The 16,819-nt window shown below is 41.9% G+C and overlaps 1 long non-coding RNA gene across 1 annotated transcript in view; it reads right to left on the reverse strand.

Annotated features, from left to right (window-relative positions):
- LOC148884186 (uncharacterized) overlaps positions 1–13,026 on the reverse strand; it is a 27,735-nt gene extending 14,709 nt beyond the window's left edge. The window contains exon 1 of the long non-coding RNA XR_016118317.1: positions 12,994–13,026. This is a non-coding gene — a long non-coding RNA (uncharacterized LOC148884186). The remainder of the gene's footprint in view (positions 1–12,993) is intronic.
- Between the last annotated feature and the right edge of the window lie 3,793 nt (positions 13,027–16,819).

Raw genomic sequence — 16,819 nt, forward strand, 5'->3', positions numbered from 1 at the left:
GGAAATACTCTGAACAAGTTATGTCCATAATTTATAAAATCACTTCAAATGACTTCGACTGAGCTTATTTTACAAAGATTCCACAGAATATAGCTATAGTTTACGTTTTAAGACTTGCGCTGAATATTCATGAAGTCTTGTTTTCGAGTTGATGACGATCCCCATTTGATGTCACGTTTGGACCGCCCCTGACAATGCATACAATGCATTTTGGGTACTTTGTTTGGTCTGAAAACTTCGTGTTGATCCGTGTTGATGGTGAAATTAGAAAGAAAACACATAAATAACGCCATGGTGAATCGTTGTGTGTTGCACCAAGACAACTGTTTGATATTCGCTGACACAAATTCCCAGCTGACAAATCAACCCATTTCCAACAGAGCTTGGGCGCAATCTTCTGCATTTTCTGGGTGCTACATTGCTGTCATTGACGGCTCAAATTGATATGGGAGGACTCCTTGAATCAATTGCAAACATTTATGCTTTCCTCTTTAGAACTATTTGAATCATATTCATAACTGGATGAGTAACAAGAAAGCATCTTCTCCGAATCTGAAGCCATTGTTTTGATTCTCGATCAAAGGCAAGACGTCTTGGCGTGACGTCACGAACAGGGGGGTGGGACCTTCTGAAACTGACCATTTCCGGATTCATTTGAAGTCATTTTTATTGGTGTTTTTCATTTAACTAAAAATATCAGCCTGCCTGATTTGGGTATTTTAGATGCTATAAAACGTTTTTTCTGATGTCAGTGGGAAACAAAAACAAAAAATGGTGCCGGTTGTCCTTTAAATGTAGTGTGTACAAACCTCATAGCACAGTAAGAACACTACAACCCAATTTATTAACTGTCTTTCAAATGTGAAAAATATCCCTGATCAGTTAATAAATTTGTCTCAAGGAATATGGCGTTTACATACTATTTCGCAGATACTTGGAGGAGGAAATGGAAATAGATTAAAATAACATATGCACTGTGATTTATCAAGATTGCGTCTGTTTTTAATAAGTTTCCATCGAAGGGGCAAAGTTAAAGAAATCCACATTTATTGAAAAATGGAATCACTTTCAAAATTCAAAACATATTATTACACAACGAAATATTCAAGCTCAATAATACCTACTTGTGTTAAATTCCGCCAAATCATAGATGGTTTGTCCTGACCGCGCGCTCAACAAACTCTCCACTGACGCCCTCGCCTACACGCACAAACAAAACACGTGTACCGTCGCCGAGCACACGAACATAGACTACCTGCAGTTGAAATTTGCATTCTCGGCACGGCAGCCAATCAGAAGCCTGCTTCTTTCTTCCGGACTTTCGCAAGCGTTATAAAGTCGTGCAATTGCATGTCATTTTCCAAAATAGATGCACAGAACCTTAGCCCAGAAGAAAGATTCAAAAGAAGCTAACAAGATATGTGACGCTACAAAACGTAAATTTACATTAACCCGTGACTGTAAAGTGTACGTGAGACTTATGAAAGGGGCTTAGTGGCTCGTAGGAAGCAATGCAAACGTTGCATTGTGCACCGCAATGACAATCGACTACTGCAGCAAAATCTACGGCCATGCACATTTACCGTAAATTAAGCAAGGTAGCATTTGTAGTTGGTGCATTCTTGATTAAAAAAAAAACTTTATACTTTGTTACAATGTTTTTTTAATGTGATTAGTTGTCTCTTTGTGCTTCAAGTTGTGAAAAATGGGACAGGCAACTTTTCAGTTATCTGCCCTGTTGTTCGCTAACTTTTTGTCATGAGTTTTAGACACTGTTTGTACTATAATTTGGGCAAGTTCGGCGGGCCGGATTAAAAAGCCTAATGGGCCGTATGTGGCCCGCGGGCCGTAGTTTGCCCATGCCTGTGCTAACCCTAGGCCATTTGTAAAATACTATATCAAGTCGTCTGTGTAAGCTCTCAGTCGTACAGGAGTGGTCCATCGATGAGAAGGTTTCTTCAGCCGTCATCTGTACAAAAGTGAAGGTTTCGGACGTTTCGCCTCCTATCCAAGAGGCTTCGTCAGCGAACTAAAGTCTGACTGGTCGTATCGGCCCCATTTATATATCCCTAATGTCCAGACATGGTGGCGCCGGACACAGCTATGATAGGTCCCTACTCTCAGGTTGGGAGGGGCGGGGGACCCCTCCCTGTGGCCCCACTGATTGTTCCTACATTCCTGACTAACGATTGGCCTATTACCCCCACTGCCCCCGGTATCACCTCATCAGCATAACGACCCTCATCAGCATTGCGAAAGTTGCCTAACCTGTTTTGCCTGAGCAGGCTATTGTATGAACGATCCAAATTGAACCTGTCCTTTGAACCCGGATACTTAGCCGATAAAATGCAACAAAATTATACTAGGAAAATTCTAAATTTGCGAATTAGGAGACTTAACATAGAGATAAAAAACAAACAGTCAGAAATAGAAACTTATTATCAGCGATTACAAACTAAACTTACCCACAAAATCTATCAGGAAGTGTGTGAATTTACTAAATCCGGTTATATGAGGCACCACAGCAAAACCAAAGAGAGACAAAAGGGTAAATTTCAAAAATTACTTTTACTGAAACAATCTCAGCTACTGGTAAACACGCGAAAAATTAGGAATGAACAGTTTGCAAGGGAGAATTGGATCACAAATTTGTCAGACAGAGATCTCTCAGAGACAGAAAAGGCGGTACTTACCAAAGGTTTAAATTTCTCAGTGACTCCTAAAACTATACCTACAATAGATTATATCACAGCTACTGAATCGGCTATTAAAAATAACAAACTTTCGTATGCAGAGGCAGATGATCTACGCATTAAAATATCAGCTCTTCTCAGTAGTGCCAAACTTCCTCCGTCCAACATAACATTAGAAGAGAGAAAGGCGTTAACTACTCTACAAAAAGACAAAAATATTACTATTTTGCCAGCAGACAAGGGCAGATGCACAGTGCTTCTCAACACATTGGATTATGAAGACAAAATAAATAGGTTAATCAGTGATTCTAACACGTATGAGCAACTAAAAAGGGACCCTTCCAATAGATACAAGAAAGAAATGATTGACTGTCTCCAAAAGTTAGAGAAAGGAAAACATATAGACAAACAGATGTATTTTAGATTATACCCGGGAGAGGCCACGCCATGTATCTATGGCCTGCCAAAAATACATAAAGAAGGGTTCCCCCTCAGACCCATTGTGTGTAGCATTGACTCCTCTACATACAATGTAGCCAAATATTTAAAAACTATTTTAGGTCCGTTGGTTGGTAACACTGAATATCACGTAGAGAATACCACAGGGTTTGTAGAGAGGATCAAAGACCTCATATTGGAACCTGAGGAAACTTTGGCATCATACGATGTGACTTCTCTCTTTACATCTGTCCCAACCCCAGCAGCAGTCTCAGTGGTGAGGACGAGGCTGCTGGCGGATGTTTCTCTGCATGAAAGAACCAAACTTAAACCGGATCACATCTGCCAATTATTAGAAATCTGCCTTAATACTACGTATTTTCAATTTCGGGAAAAATTTTATAAACAAATTCATGGTTGTGCTATGGGCTCACCAGTTTCACCCATAGTGGCTAATCTTTACATGGAAGAGATGGAGAAACAGGCCCTCACATCCTTCCCAGGGACAAAACCTAGACACTGGTTTAGATATGTGGACGATACTTTTGTCATAATTAAGAAACAAGAAATTCAATCCTTCACAGATCACCTCAACTCTGTAGACTTCAACATTAAATTTACTCGTGAGGACATTCAAGAGAACCAACTAGCCTTCTTGGATTGTAAAGTAATTATAAAAGAGGACAGAGCGCTAAAAACAGAAGTCTTCAGGAAGGCTACGCACACTGACCAATACTTACTTTTTGACTCTAACCACCCTTTACAACATAAACTAGGAGTTATCAGAACCCTCCAGCATAGGGCTAAACTAATACCAACTAGCACTGAAGGTAGAGAAAAGGAGTCAAAACATATCAGGAGAGCACTCACTAACTGTGGATACCCTCAGTGGTCATTCAACAAATGTCAGAAAGAAAGAATAGCGAACAAAACCAATAATTCTCAAGATTCAAAAAGGAGAGGAGTAGCAGTACCGTACATTGCAGGAGTTTCTGAAAAATTACAAAGAGTCCTTTGGCAACATAAAATTCCTACTTATTTCAAACCGATAAACACGTTAAGGCAAAAATTAGTGCATCCAAAAGATAGGCTACCAAATGAAAAACAAAGTAATGTAGTTTATTCCATACATTGTAAGAATGAAAATTGTAAAGAGCAGTACATTGGGGAGACTCAACAAATTCTCAAAAAAAGACTTTATCAACATCGCAGGGATAACACTAGTGGGCCTCAATCGGCAGTACATTTGCACCTAAAAGCTAGCAACCACTCATTTGACGACAATGAGGTTAAAATCTTAGCGAAAGAACATAGATGGTTTGAAAGGGGCGTAAAAGAAGCGATTCTTATAAAACAACAAAATCCTTCGTTAAATCGGTCTGGTGGGGTGAGGTTCAATTTGGATCGTTCATACAATAGCCTGCTCAGGCAAAACAGGTTAGGCAACTTTCGCAATGCTGATGAGGGTCGTTATGCTGATGAGGTGATACCGGGGGCAGTGGGGGTAATAGGCCAATCGTTAGTCAGGAATGTAGGAACAATCAGTGGGGCCACAGGGAGGGGTCCCCCGCCCCTCCCAACCTGAGAGTAGGGACCTATCATAGCTGTGTCCGGCGCCACCATGTCTGGACATTAGGGATATATAAATGGGGCCGATACGACCAGTCAGACTTTAGTTCGCTGACGAAGCCTCTTGGATAGGAGGCGAAACGTCCGAAACCTTCACTTTTGTACAGATGACGGCTGAAGAAACTATATCAAGTCTCATATGCTTTGTTTTCAACATAAAAACCTCTATCTGTCTGCCATGGGGCGTGTTGGCCTTCCACGTGACCCTCCTCAAACCGGTGAAAACCAGCTCCCCAGATTGTGGAGGACGACCCAGTCAACACTGTGCGGGAGATATTGGATTCTCGGAGCAGGGGCAGAGGCTTGCAATACCTGGTCGACTGGGAGGGCTACGGACCGGAGGAACGTCAGTGGTTCCCCCGCTCCTGGATCCTCGACCCATAACTCACCCGAGCGTTCCACTCGGCTCACCCCTCCAAACCGGGCGGGCCGCCAAGGAGTGTCTGTTGAGGGGGGGGGGGGGGGGCTGTCACATCCTGATTGGTGTCAGGAGTGCGCCCCTCCCCTCCCTGCTCTCCGGGCTCACTCACCTGATTCCAATCCCATTGATTGTGCCTTCTGGCTATAAAAGCCACCTGGTTCCGCTTGGTTTTCACCGGTGTATTCTACTATCCCATGTTCCTGTCACCCACAGTACGCAGGTCGGTCCCGCTCAGCTGTCGCGCCTTCCTGTTCGTTTGCCTAACCTTTTGTTTTCCCCTGCATGTCTAGTAAAACCCTTTCTGAACTATACTGTCTCCAGCGAGTATTTTGGATCCAGCTTCATTCTTTTTCGTCCGTCGAGATCTGTTGCCACTCCTCGTGCGGACGTGACACCTCTCTATTATTAGGTATCAGATTGCACTCAATGAGTGTTGGCAGTACCATGGATTCTCCACTATCAATAGCCTCTATGCTGAAGTTTGTGGCTTTTCCTCCACTGGTTTCTGTCATGCCAGAACATGTCTTCAATGTATAAGGAGAGACCATTCCCTGAACGTTAAACATGTCGAAGAAGGCGGACTTAGCGAGTGACAAATTACTCTGACCATCCAGCATAACATACATTTTCTTCTTCTGTTCAGGATATCCTTTGGGATACACATTGGCCAGGCATATTTCGGAACATGACTTTCCATGCAAGCCCTCTCCACAAACTTCAGTGCAGCTGGAGTTCTCCTCAGCCTGCTCCCCGCCATCACCCGTGGCAGTCATGGCCTCCTTTGCCATCCAGGGAGCTGGACCATCATGGAGAGCTGAGATGTGACAATCACTGTCACACTCTGAACAGCGAACTGCAGCAGCAAACAAATGAAATTCTTTTTAAGGAAGCTCATCCTCTCTTCTAGGGTCTTCATTCTGAAACCCCTCCACTTCCTGAGAGAGTGTGGTTTGTTATGAATAGGGCAATGTCTTTCCTGGTCTATGGGAGGCTGTCACTTCCTGAATGGTTGGAGGCTTCAACCACCGTTTTATTAGCAGAGATGGGAGTCCTGACCTTCCACTGGCTGGTGGGAGGTTTCTCATCTTTGTAGGGACCTGTACTGGAGCCTTGGAGGGTAAAACTGGGATCCATCTTCATTTCTGCGTAACTGTTCACAAAGTTAACGAAAAAGGAGAATGGCCGATAATGGACAAAGTTCTCTCTCTTGTATTTGGTCCCCTGAGTAACCCATGTGTCCTGGAGCTTGTATGGAAGCTTCTCAACAATTGAATTTATGCCCCTAGATGAGTCGAGGAAACTGAGGCCAGGTAGGTAACCTTCATTCTTTGCAGCTTCCACCTCCAGAAGAAGGTCTGCAAGCTCCTGAAGACATCGACTATCTTTGGGAGAGATTTTAGGCACATTGTCAAGACGTTTGAATAGTGAGGCTTCAATAACCTGTGGAGAACCATAAGCCTTTTCCAATCGTTGCCATAGCCTGTCGAATCCAGCCGCTGGATCGTTGACATGCACTGCCCTGATCCGCTGGGCATGGTGAAATGATACCCCATCAAACCACCTCGTAAGTAAGTCTAGCTCCTCACTAAGTTTGAGATCCAAGCCGTCTATGGCATTGCAAAAGGCAGATCGCCATAACATATAGTTCTCAGGCTGATTGTCAAACACCTTTAACCCTGTTGTGAGAAGGTCACGACGAGCGAGAAAGGCAGCAAGGTCAGAAACATCCGTATCTGAAGGCATCAACATTGGCATGAGGGAAGACTGGCCGCCGTGTGGTGTGGCATTGCTCAGAACGCTGGGTTGTACAAGATGCTACAGGCTGAAACACGCTGGGGCTATTATGTGAACTGTCCTTATAATGGCGCGGTGGATGGTATACTGATTTCCCTTTGTTATCACTTTTCTCATCATTTTGGGGGATGAAGTGTGCGTCAATGTAGTCATCAACGTGTTGTTTTGATACAGCCAGCGGTAGAGGTCCGATAGCCAAGTCAGCTTTTCTACTTTCACTTTCTGCTGCTGCTTCAAGAACCTTTGTGTCACATCGTCGTCACCGTCCTGAGCGTGCCCCTCCCCTCCTGTCTCCTCCTCCGCTGCTCCCTGGGGACGACCCCTACTTTCCTGACTCACCCGGCTCCCACACCTGTTTTTGATCCCCTTGATTGTGCCTTCTGGCTATAAAAGCCACTCCTACCTTACTGTCTTTGTCGGAGTATTCTAGGGAGTTTCCCGCTACTACCTCGCCACCAGGTCTGTCCAGTTATCGCTATCTTTGTCATTCCATCTGTTTATTATTTTTGTGCGTGTCTCAGTAAAGACCATTTGTTGGAAATCTGTCTCACCGTGTATTTCGGATCCTACCCTTACCTCCTTCCGTCGTCCCTCAAGTCCTGTCACTACGCCTCGAGTGGACGTGACACTTTGCTGCAGCCAGTGCAGCTTCAGCTTCACTCTCTTCTTTAAAAGCATTCAACGTTGCATCAATGCGGATTTGTTCAACTTCCATGTGTATTTTAAATTTAGTATATTCAGCTCTTTTGCGAGCGGCCTCCGTCTTTGCCTCTGCTGCTGCAGCAACCTGGCTTGAATTTGACTTGGAAGAGTGTATGGAAGATGATGACTGGCTAGCACTTTCACACACTGACCTGACCTCCAGGTTAGACATTTCCTTGGGCTCTGACATTTTGCTTTTGAAGGAGATATAATGTCTATCCAATCCACAGCTATGCTTTCGACGTATAGGTAATCTTTTTACTCCTCTGCCCTCACCAATAGGTGTGTAGACAGCGAGCTTAACAATCTTCCAATAAAAACACGAAGATGAGAATCCACAGTTTAGTATTTTTATGGAAGTCTTTCTTGTAAAATTGCATACAAACAGAAAAAAATACAAATGTTGTACACTGTACAGCATCCAATTATAAATATAAAATTACATTAATGTAACAGGCGTGTTCTGTAGCTCATTCACAATTCTATGGTAAGCATATGAAATGTTTAACTTATCGAAATACCGACGTAGGCTTATCAATAACTTGCACAACAAACAGTAAAATGTAGATTGTGCCTGAACAAGTCAAAAGAAAGAGGATAGACATGGATGTAATCACACCTCTTCACTGTTAGATTTCAAAATGGCTACTCCACAACTTTTTGAGTGGTTTTCACTATTTCCACGACAAGGGGGCACTGTGCTGCATTATAATGCAATTACTGGGGACAGAACAAATAATAATAATAATAATAATAATAATAATAATAATAATAATACATTTCATTTATAAGGGCATTTCTGCTATCGATTAGCTATCTGGCTAGCCAGCTGTTAGCTTCCTAGCTAGCTTTCTATCAGTGACGTGCGGTGAGGTTAAGGACTGGTGAGGCACTGATGTCATCGCAGTCAGATTTACAAACATATGAACTCCACTGAGTAGCTTATTCAGCATTTGATTGGCAACAGTTAACGTGTTTTCTTTAAAATGTCATATCAGCATTTTTATATACTGTATACAAACTGTAGCATAGAAAAAATATTTAAAAACACATTATTATTGTGTTACCTTTACTTATAAATGAAGTCCAAGTCTCTCTGTCTCAATGGAGATCACTGCTAGTGAAGAAAGTTGTCTGATAGAGTGTTTTATACACATCCGTAAACATCATGTTTAGTTTACTACATACAGTAAAGTCTCGTTATATCGATATCGTTTATATTGATAATACTGCTTATTACAACACTATTTTCATTTCCTGTGCACATTTCTAGTCTTTTTATGTATAATTAGTTCCGTTTAGTACGACTAGTGGTTTTTACGATAATCTGGTTACTACGGTGCTCTTTTTCATCTCCCGCCGGCCATTTTGCTATGTTTATATCGATACACGCCATCGGTCGCGCCATTGGTCGACTTGGTCACGTGACCTGGTCACGTGAGTTTGTTACGCGCCCAGCTCCCGTGTAGCAGAGCCATTTTCATTTTCAGACGCTAGCTCGTGTGTAGCAGACGAGATTGAAGTGTTTGTGTTAAAAGGTAAAAATGGGAAGCAGAAGAAGATTGATGACTTTTTTAAATTGCATACATAATACAGTAAGATGTAAGCGTTGCAGTTCCCCTGTTGTGTTATGTACATGCCCACTGTACTGTATATGAATGCAATCGTTTTTTGCAACAATGTTTGTTGTTTTGTCTGCTGAAGCGTGATGATTTTGAAAATTACCGTACATTCCATACTGTGTATTAAAGGACAACCGATGTCACTTTTTATTCAAATGCAAAACGCCAATGAAAATGACTTCACGCCAAGATGTCTTGCTTGTGAATCCAAACAATGGCTTCAGATTCGGATAATATGCTTTCTTGTTACACATCCAGTTATGAATATGATTCAAATACACTGTAGTTCTGAAGAGGAAAGCATACATGTTTGCAATCGATTAAAGAATTATATGTGCCATTTTGAGGCAACATTGGGGGAACATCTCTCACCCGAAAAAAAAGAGGCACAAAATGGCGAGCTCATGGCCAGCTCCGTTTCTTATATGGCGCTTGGATGCCCTCTTTTGGCGGCTTTTGTTAATGCAGTTCGGCGCAGGACGGATATATCGACAGTACGGTTATATCGACATTTTTTCTAACTCCCGAGACTATCGATATAACGAGACTTTACTGTACTCTGTTATTTCATGATTAATGTAGTACATACTATGTTATTTCATGATTAGTTTAGTCTATATGGATGTATGTAGCTTATTAGTTAACTAGTTGCGTATGCAGAGTGTAACGAGTATCAACTTTCAGTCTAATGTTCTCCCAACACTTGTCTGTAGCTGATTGGACAACAGATGGCTGCTGTGTGAGTTTAAACTAGTTGGAGGAGGCGGGCTTTGTTCTCTTGGCTTCCCGCTCCGACGAGACATGTCCTTCTTTTTGTTCTACTAGAATAAAGTAGTTTTTTCTGTTCACCATCTATCGTCCCCGCTGGTATTTCATCATAAAACTCCGTTGAACTCCGAACCAGAAGAGAAACAGGAATTAGACTCCAACATCGTCCTTGATCAGTCCTGTTCCGACTGTATGTTTTCAGTCTTTTGTGCTGAGAATGACCGCTCTACTGATGCTATAGTAGCTGAAACAGTGAGCACGAGCTGGAGCAACTTTGTCGCTTCAGGAAGAGTTTCAATGAGATCCTTTTTGGGCAAAAAGCTGAGAAGCTGTCCAGGAGATTTACATCCATCCCTCACCGTTTGTGAGCTATACAGTCCGGTGTTGGTCTTCCTTTAATTATTATCTCCTGCTTCGATTGAAAGTCCAGTTTAGAAAAGTATTTTAATTTAGATATGTAATCCACCATTCTGAAAATAAGGCCAAGCAACACGAAAAAAATGACTGGATGATTGCACTTAACTTGCTAACTCTTTACTGTAGCTTACTGTCACTAATTCTATTATAGTGCAGCCGAGGAGTTGCAAGAAGAATCTGTAATCACCACCTGTCATGAGGCAGGAGAACTGTGTGCCTCATCTATGCACACAGTTTTGATAAAAATAAAATAAAATAAACACTGTAGTACAGTGTTTATAATGTACAGTGACTGTACATTATATACACCAGCTAAACTGTAGAAAATTAGTTCATATACTAAAAGCTTTTGAACACTTTAATAGCGATATGCAGAGGGACAGCAATGCGGCAGTTAGCATAGTGTTTGCGCAATCCGTGGTGAGGCGCAGCCGGCTGCTGCCTCACCACTTGTCTCCACTTTGTATTTGAACGGTAAATGTGAAAATTCAGCGATTTTGAAAAAAAAATCCAAAAATGGTGAAGTTAAATGGAAAAAAACGTTAAAAAGTACAAATCACTAAATCAATATAACGGTTTAATTTATTTTGTCATTTGATATTTCCATGATGACAGGTGAGGCACAGCCTCACCTGCCTCCCCTGACTGCACGTCACTGCTTTCTATCTATTTGAGTTACTTCTGGGTTGAGTAAAAGCTGCCGCATGTGGCTGCCGCAGCTCACCCGCAGAGAAACTGATCCTGTGACTATAAAGTGAACTTGAGAGTTTTGAAAGGCGCTTCGAAATGAAATGGATATTATTATTATTATTCATCCATTTTCCATACCGATTATTCCTCACTAGGGTCGCGGGGGGTGCCGGAGCCCATCCCAGCCGCCTTCGGGCTGTCATGATCTGGTTGGCGACCAACGCTGTCGGCCCCACCTGCACCTGCACAGGTGCTGGTCGTCCCGATCAGATTGGCGACCAACGGGTAGCGATGTCAGCCCTGCCTGCAGCCTCGCAGGTGCTGGTCGTTTTAATCACTGACACTTAAAAGGACACCCGGCACGACCATCCGGGGTCGGTTCATTGTTTGCTGTCTGTTTGCTGCATGTTTGTTGCTTGCTTTGTCTGCAATTGCATGCTGTGCATGTGTTTGTTTAACCTTGGCGGACTTGGTTTTCTTTTGATACTTTTTTTCTGTTCAGATGATTTTGATGTTTTACATTTTGTTCCTGCTGACCTTTATTTTAATGCAATTTGTCAAACAACCTCCTGCTCCCTCCTGTCTGCTTCTTGGGACCCGCACCCGCCATCACCACCTCGCAAACTGTGACACGGGCAGGAGGCTGGGGACACCCCGAATTGGTTGCCAGCCAATCGCAGGGCACACAAAGACGTACAACAGTCACTCTCACACTCACACCTAGGGACAATTTGGAGTGACCAATCTGCCTGCCATGCATGTTTTTGGAGTGTGGGAGGAAACCGGAGGACCCGGAGAAAGCCCACATGGGCCCGGAGACAACATGCAAACTGGACCGGGAATGTTATTATTATTATTATTATTATCATTATTATACGTTACGGTCCATTTTGCCTCAAGTAAAAAAGAGAAGAAAAAAAACATTAAATATTATTGTGAGGTGGGTATCGGTACCTGTTCATCCAAACCAGCTTGGATGTGTGCCACCACACCAGTCTGATGATTGCAACTCATTTCAAAGGCCACTGTCTGTGGTGCTGAAGTGACAAAAGAAAGAAAAGAAACAGTAGTGTTTTTTTATTTTTTTTATTTAATATTTTTTTTAATTTACATGCTACATAATACGCCTATTGAGTTTCCCAGAACAATTCGGCCCTCTTGACCTTATCTCATCATTTGTGTTCCAGCCCTCCCCCTAGTAGACATAACAGTGCATCTGATGAGAGATAATCATTATATCTGCAACATTAACTGATGCTGGCAGTCAATCAACGAAAACAGAGATGTTTAGTAGCTAGTGGGTTCCCCTCCCCTCACCCCCGCAAAGAGCGCATGAATCTAGGGCACAACAAGCTTTAGGGTGCATCTACGGCTGTCAGCCATCACAATGGATGAGGTTCAAAGCTGATAGGAACAGAATCTCTAAAATTTGATGACAAACACCGCAGTGGAATAATCTAAAGTTTCATGGGGCTGTGCAATCTCATATCATGTTCAAAAAAAATACATGATTAAAAAAACCTTAAATACATTAAATTTATTATTATTAGTCTGTATCTATTAGCTAGCTAGCTTTCTATCTATTTGAGTGACTTCCTGGTTGAGTGAACGCTGGCGTGTGTGGCTGCCACTAATCACCCACAGAAAATAATAATAATAATAATACAAGTGCCTTTCAAACCTCTCAAGGACACTACAGTCACAGACAAGCATATATACTATAATAAATAAAATACAATTACAAATACAATAAATAAAATATAATTATGAATAGAAACAAAAGGTAGAGCTACACTAAAAGCTTATCCTTTAAAGTGACCTTGAGAGTTTTGAAAGGCGCTTATAAATGAAATGTATTATTATTATTATTATTATTATTTGTTAGAATTAGTTAGACACACATGCTAAAATCATCCTATGTTATTTCATTTCTACTTATTCTTATCAATTCGTAAGTCCATATATGTATGTAGTTTAGTTTTCTGTATAGGTTAATTAATAAAGAGTACGACAGATGCAGTGTTTGCTTTAAGAATGCTGATAGAGAAGTACAGAGAAGGTCAGAAGCAATTGCATTGTGTCTTTATAGATCTGGAGAAAGCGTATGACAGGGTGCCCAGAGAAGAGCTGTGGCATTGCATGAGGAAGTCTGGAGTGACGGAACAGTATGTCAGAGCGGTGCAAGACATGTATCATGACTGTAAGACAGTTGTGAGGTGTGCTGTCGGTATGACTGAGGAATTCAAGGTGGAGGTGGGACTCCACCAGGGGTCAGCTCTGAGCCCAATCTTGTTTGCTATGGTGATGGGCAGGCTGACAGACGATGTTAGACAAGAATCTCCTTGGACCATGATGTTTTCAGATGACATTGTGATCTGTAGCGAGAACAGGGAACAGGTGGCGGGGAAGCTAGAGATGTGGAGGTATGCCCTGGAAAGGAAATGAATGAAGATCAGTCGCAGCAAGACGGAATCCATGTGTGTGAATGAGAGGGATCCAAGTGCAAGAGTGATGCTACAGGGAGAAGAGATAAAGAAGGTGGAGGATTTTAAGTACTTGGGGTCAACTGTCCAGAGCAATGGAGAGTGTGGAAAAGGGTGAAGAAGCGTGTCCAGGCAGGCTGGAGCGGCTGGAGAAAAATGTCAGGTGTGATGTGCGATAGAAGGGCTTCAGCTAGGATGAAAGGAAAAGTGTATAAAACAGTGGTCAGTGCCACTGAAGAAAAGACAGGAAGCAGAGCTGGAGGTAGCAGAGCTGAAGATGTTGAGGTTTTCTTTGGGAGTGACCAGGTTGGATAGGATCAGGAATGAGTACATTAGAGGGACAACTCACATTAGAGGCTTTGGAGAGAAAGTCAGAGAGGCCAGACTGAGATGGTTTGGACATGTTCTGAGGAGAGAGAGCGACTATATCGGGAAAAGGATGCTGAGCCTTGAACTGCCAGGCAGGAGACTGAAAGGAAGACCTAAGAGGAGGTTTATGGATGTGGTCAAAGAGGACATGAAGGTAGCTGGTGTGAGGGAAGAGGATGCACAAAACCGGGATAGATGGAGGACATTGATTCGCTGTGGCGACCCCTGAGCGGAAAAGCCGAAAGGAAAAGAAGAAGATAGATATGAGCATACAAAAGATGAATTAAATTGCAAAAAGGATTCCATGGCCATGAATGTTGTGATTTGTCCAACTGTTTGACAATCCTGAGGAAAACCTGTGCTTTTACGGAAAAAAAAAACTCAGGTTCAAGTAGGAACTAGAGTTGTAATTGTGACGGAGGATTTTTGTGGGGGCATTCTGATTTTTTGTCTGAATCTGGAAGCTGAAGTTCCGGGGTGGGGTGCATTGCATTGCATTCAGCTGAAGGCTAATTAATATGAATTAATTGGCCGAATACCTGTGCTTTTACGAGAAAAAAAACTCAAGTTCAAGGAGGAACTAGAGTCGTAATCGTCACGGAGGACACATTATTGTGGGGGGCTTCTGATTTTTTTGTCTGAATCTGGAAGCTAAAGTGGGGTGCATTGCATTGCATTCGGCCGAAGGCTAATTAATGAATTAATTAGCGAAAAAAGGAGATGCAGCTGTGGGTTGTCTGGAAAAGCGACAGAAATGGACAACAATTTTCGAGGAATGGTGTGCTTCTTACCAACTGAATGGAATGAAAACACTTCAGATTTTCAGACGATGTCTTGGTCATAATTGGAATAGAGTGAAAGGCTGTTACACTGGGAAGACCCCAACCGGTGTCAACATGTCTTACGATGAAGCGGCTGCCCTGCGTAGGGCAGTGTGTGACAATATCAGGAAATTATGGAAAAAGACACCCAATTTCACCATTATACAACAATGTAGAAAACGACAGGATGAAGATATTGAATCGTTCCGAGGACGTCTGGAATGTGTCTACAAAAATTACAGCGTTATACAAGAATCTTCGGATGATGATTCAACGTACATTAATCAATTTAAACAAATATTTCTACAGAATTTGACGCCAGAGATAGGAAATTTCATTTGTAAACATTATGTACAGCACCGATCTGGGAGGCTGGTTGATCTCATGGAATGGGCCATTCATGCCCAGGAAGTGGTGAGGAAAAATATGACAACACCGACCAAACAGGTGATGGCCTATGCCACGGAGTGCGTGTTGTACCAAGGTCGAAGAAAGAGGAGCTGGCAACATCATGACCGATGCTACCTATGTAACAAAATAGGACATATTGCTCGAAATTGTAAATCAAATTCACAGAGAAAGACACAAAAGAAAGATTATAGACCGCCGGCGTACAACAAACAATATGGTGAGCGGCACATGAAGATCATTAAGTCGAAATACCGTTCCACCATGAATGATGAACATTTGGAAATGTGCTTGAGGCTGGCTGTCAGCAGCTACTGTCCGGACTATGCATCCCTGGCTGATTCAATTCAGTGCAAGTCATCAAAGTAAACTCAGGTAATTACAAAAAATTTTAATAGTTATTTATGTTATGTATATGTAGTTATTAAGTGTGGTGTGTAATATTGGCGTATTCAGTTAAGCAAGGTATATCAACATACAGTGTACATACAAAGAATCCTTAAAACATTTGAAAATAATTATGTGTTGCATTTTTGTCATGGATAGATCATTTTGACTTGGTTGTTTTTATAAGTAACTCGTATATTGAAAAAGTGTGAGCACCCCTGATTTAGACTATACAAATGGAGAGCTGAACCAGGAAGAACAACAGTTAATGCAACATTATTATTATTATTATTATTATTATTATTATTATTATCAAAATGCTGTCCCAAGTATCATCAGTAACTCCTGGTTACATGGGCATTCTCTTGTGGTCTCTAACGAATATTGCATTGCACAAGTACAGCAAAGTCTCGTTATATCGATATTCTCGGGAGTTAGAAAAAATCAGAATCAGAATCAGAATCAGAATCATCTTTATTGCCAAGTATGTAGAACACACAAGGAATTTGTTTCCGGTAGAACACGCTGCACTAGTATCGTTGTCAAAAAAAAAACTGCTAAGTGGCACTATACAGTTCCAAAAAATGTCGATATAACCGTACTGTGGATATATCCGTCCTGCACCGAACTGCATTAACAAAAGCCGCCAAAAGAGGGCATCCAAGCGCCATATAAGAAACGGAGCTGGCCATGAGCTCGCCATTTTGTGCCTCTTTTTTTTGGGTGAGAGATGTTCCCCCAATGTTGCCTCAAAATGGCACATGTAATTCTTTAATCGATTGCAAACATGTATACTTTCCTCTTCAGAACTACAGTGTATTTGAATCATATTCATAACTGGATGTGTAACAAGAAAGCATTTTATCCGAATCGGAAGCCATTGTTTGGATTCACAAGCAATGCAAGACGTCTTGGCGTGAAGTCATTTTTATTGGTGTTTTGCATTTGAATAAAAAGTGACATCGGTTGTCCTTTAATACACAATATGGAATGTATGGTAATTTTCAAAATCATCACGCTTCAGAAGACAAAACAACAAACATTGTTGCAAAAAACGATTGCATTCATATACAGTACAGTGGGCATGTACATAACACAACAGGGAAACTGCAACGCTTACATCTTACTGTATTATGTATACAATTTAAAAAAGTCATCAATCTTCTTCTGCTTCCCA

Source organism: Hippocampus bargibanti, linkage group LG18 (assembly GCF_051943395.1).
Source record: "Hippocampus bargibanti isolate YZ-2025 linkage group LG18, ASM5194339v1, whole genome shotgun sequence".
Lineage (NCBI taxonomy): Eukaryota > Metazoa > Chordata > Actinopteri > Syngnathiformes > Syngnathidae > Hippocampus > Hippocampus bargibanti.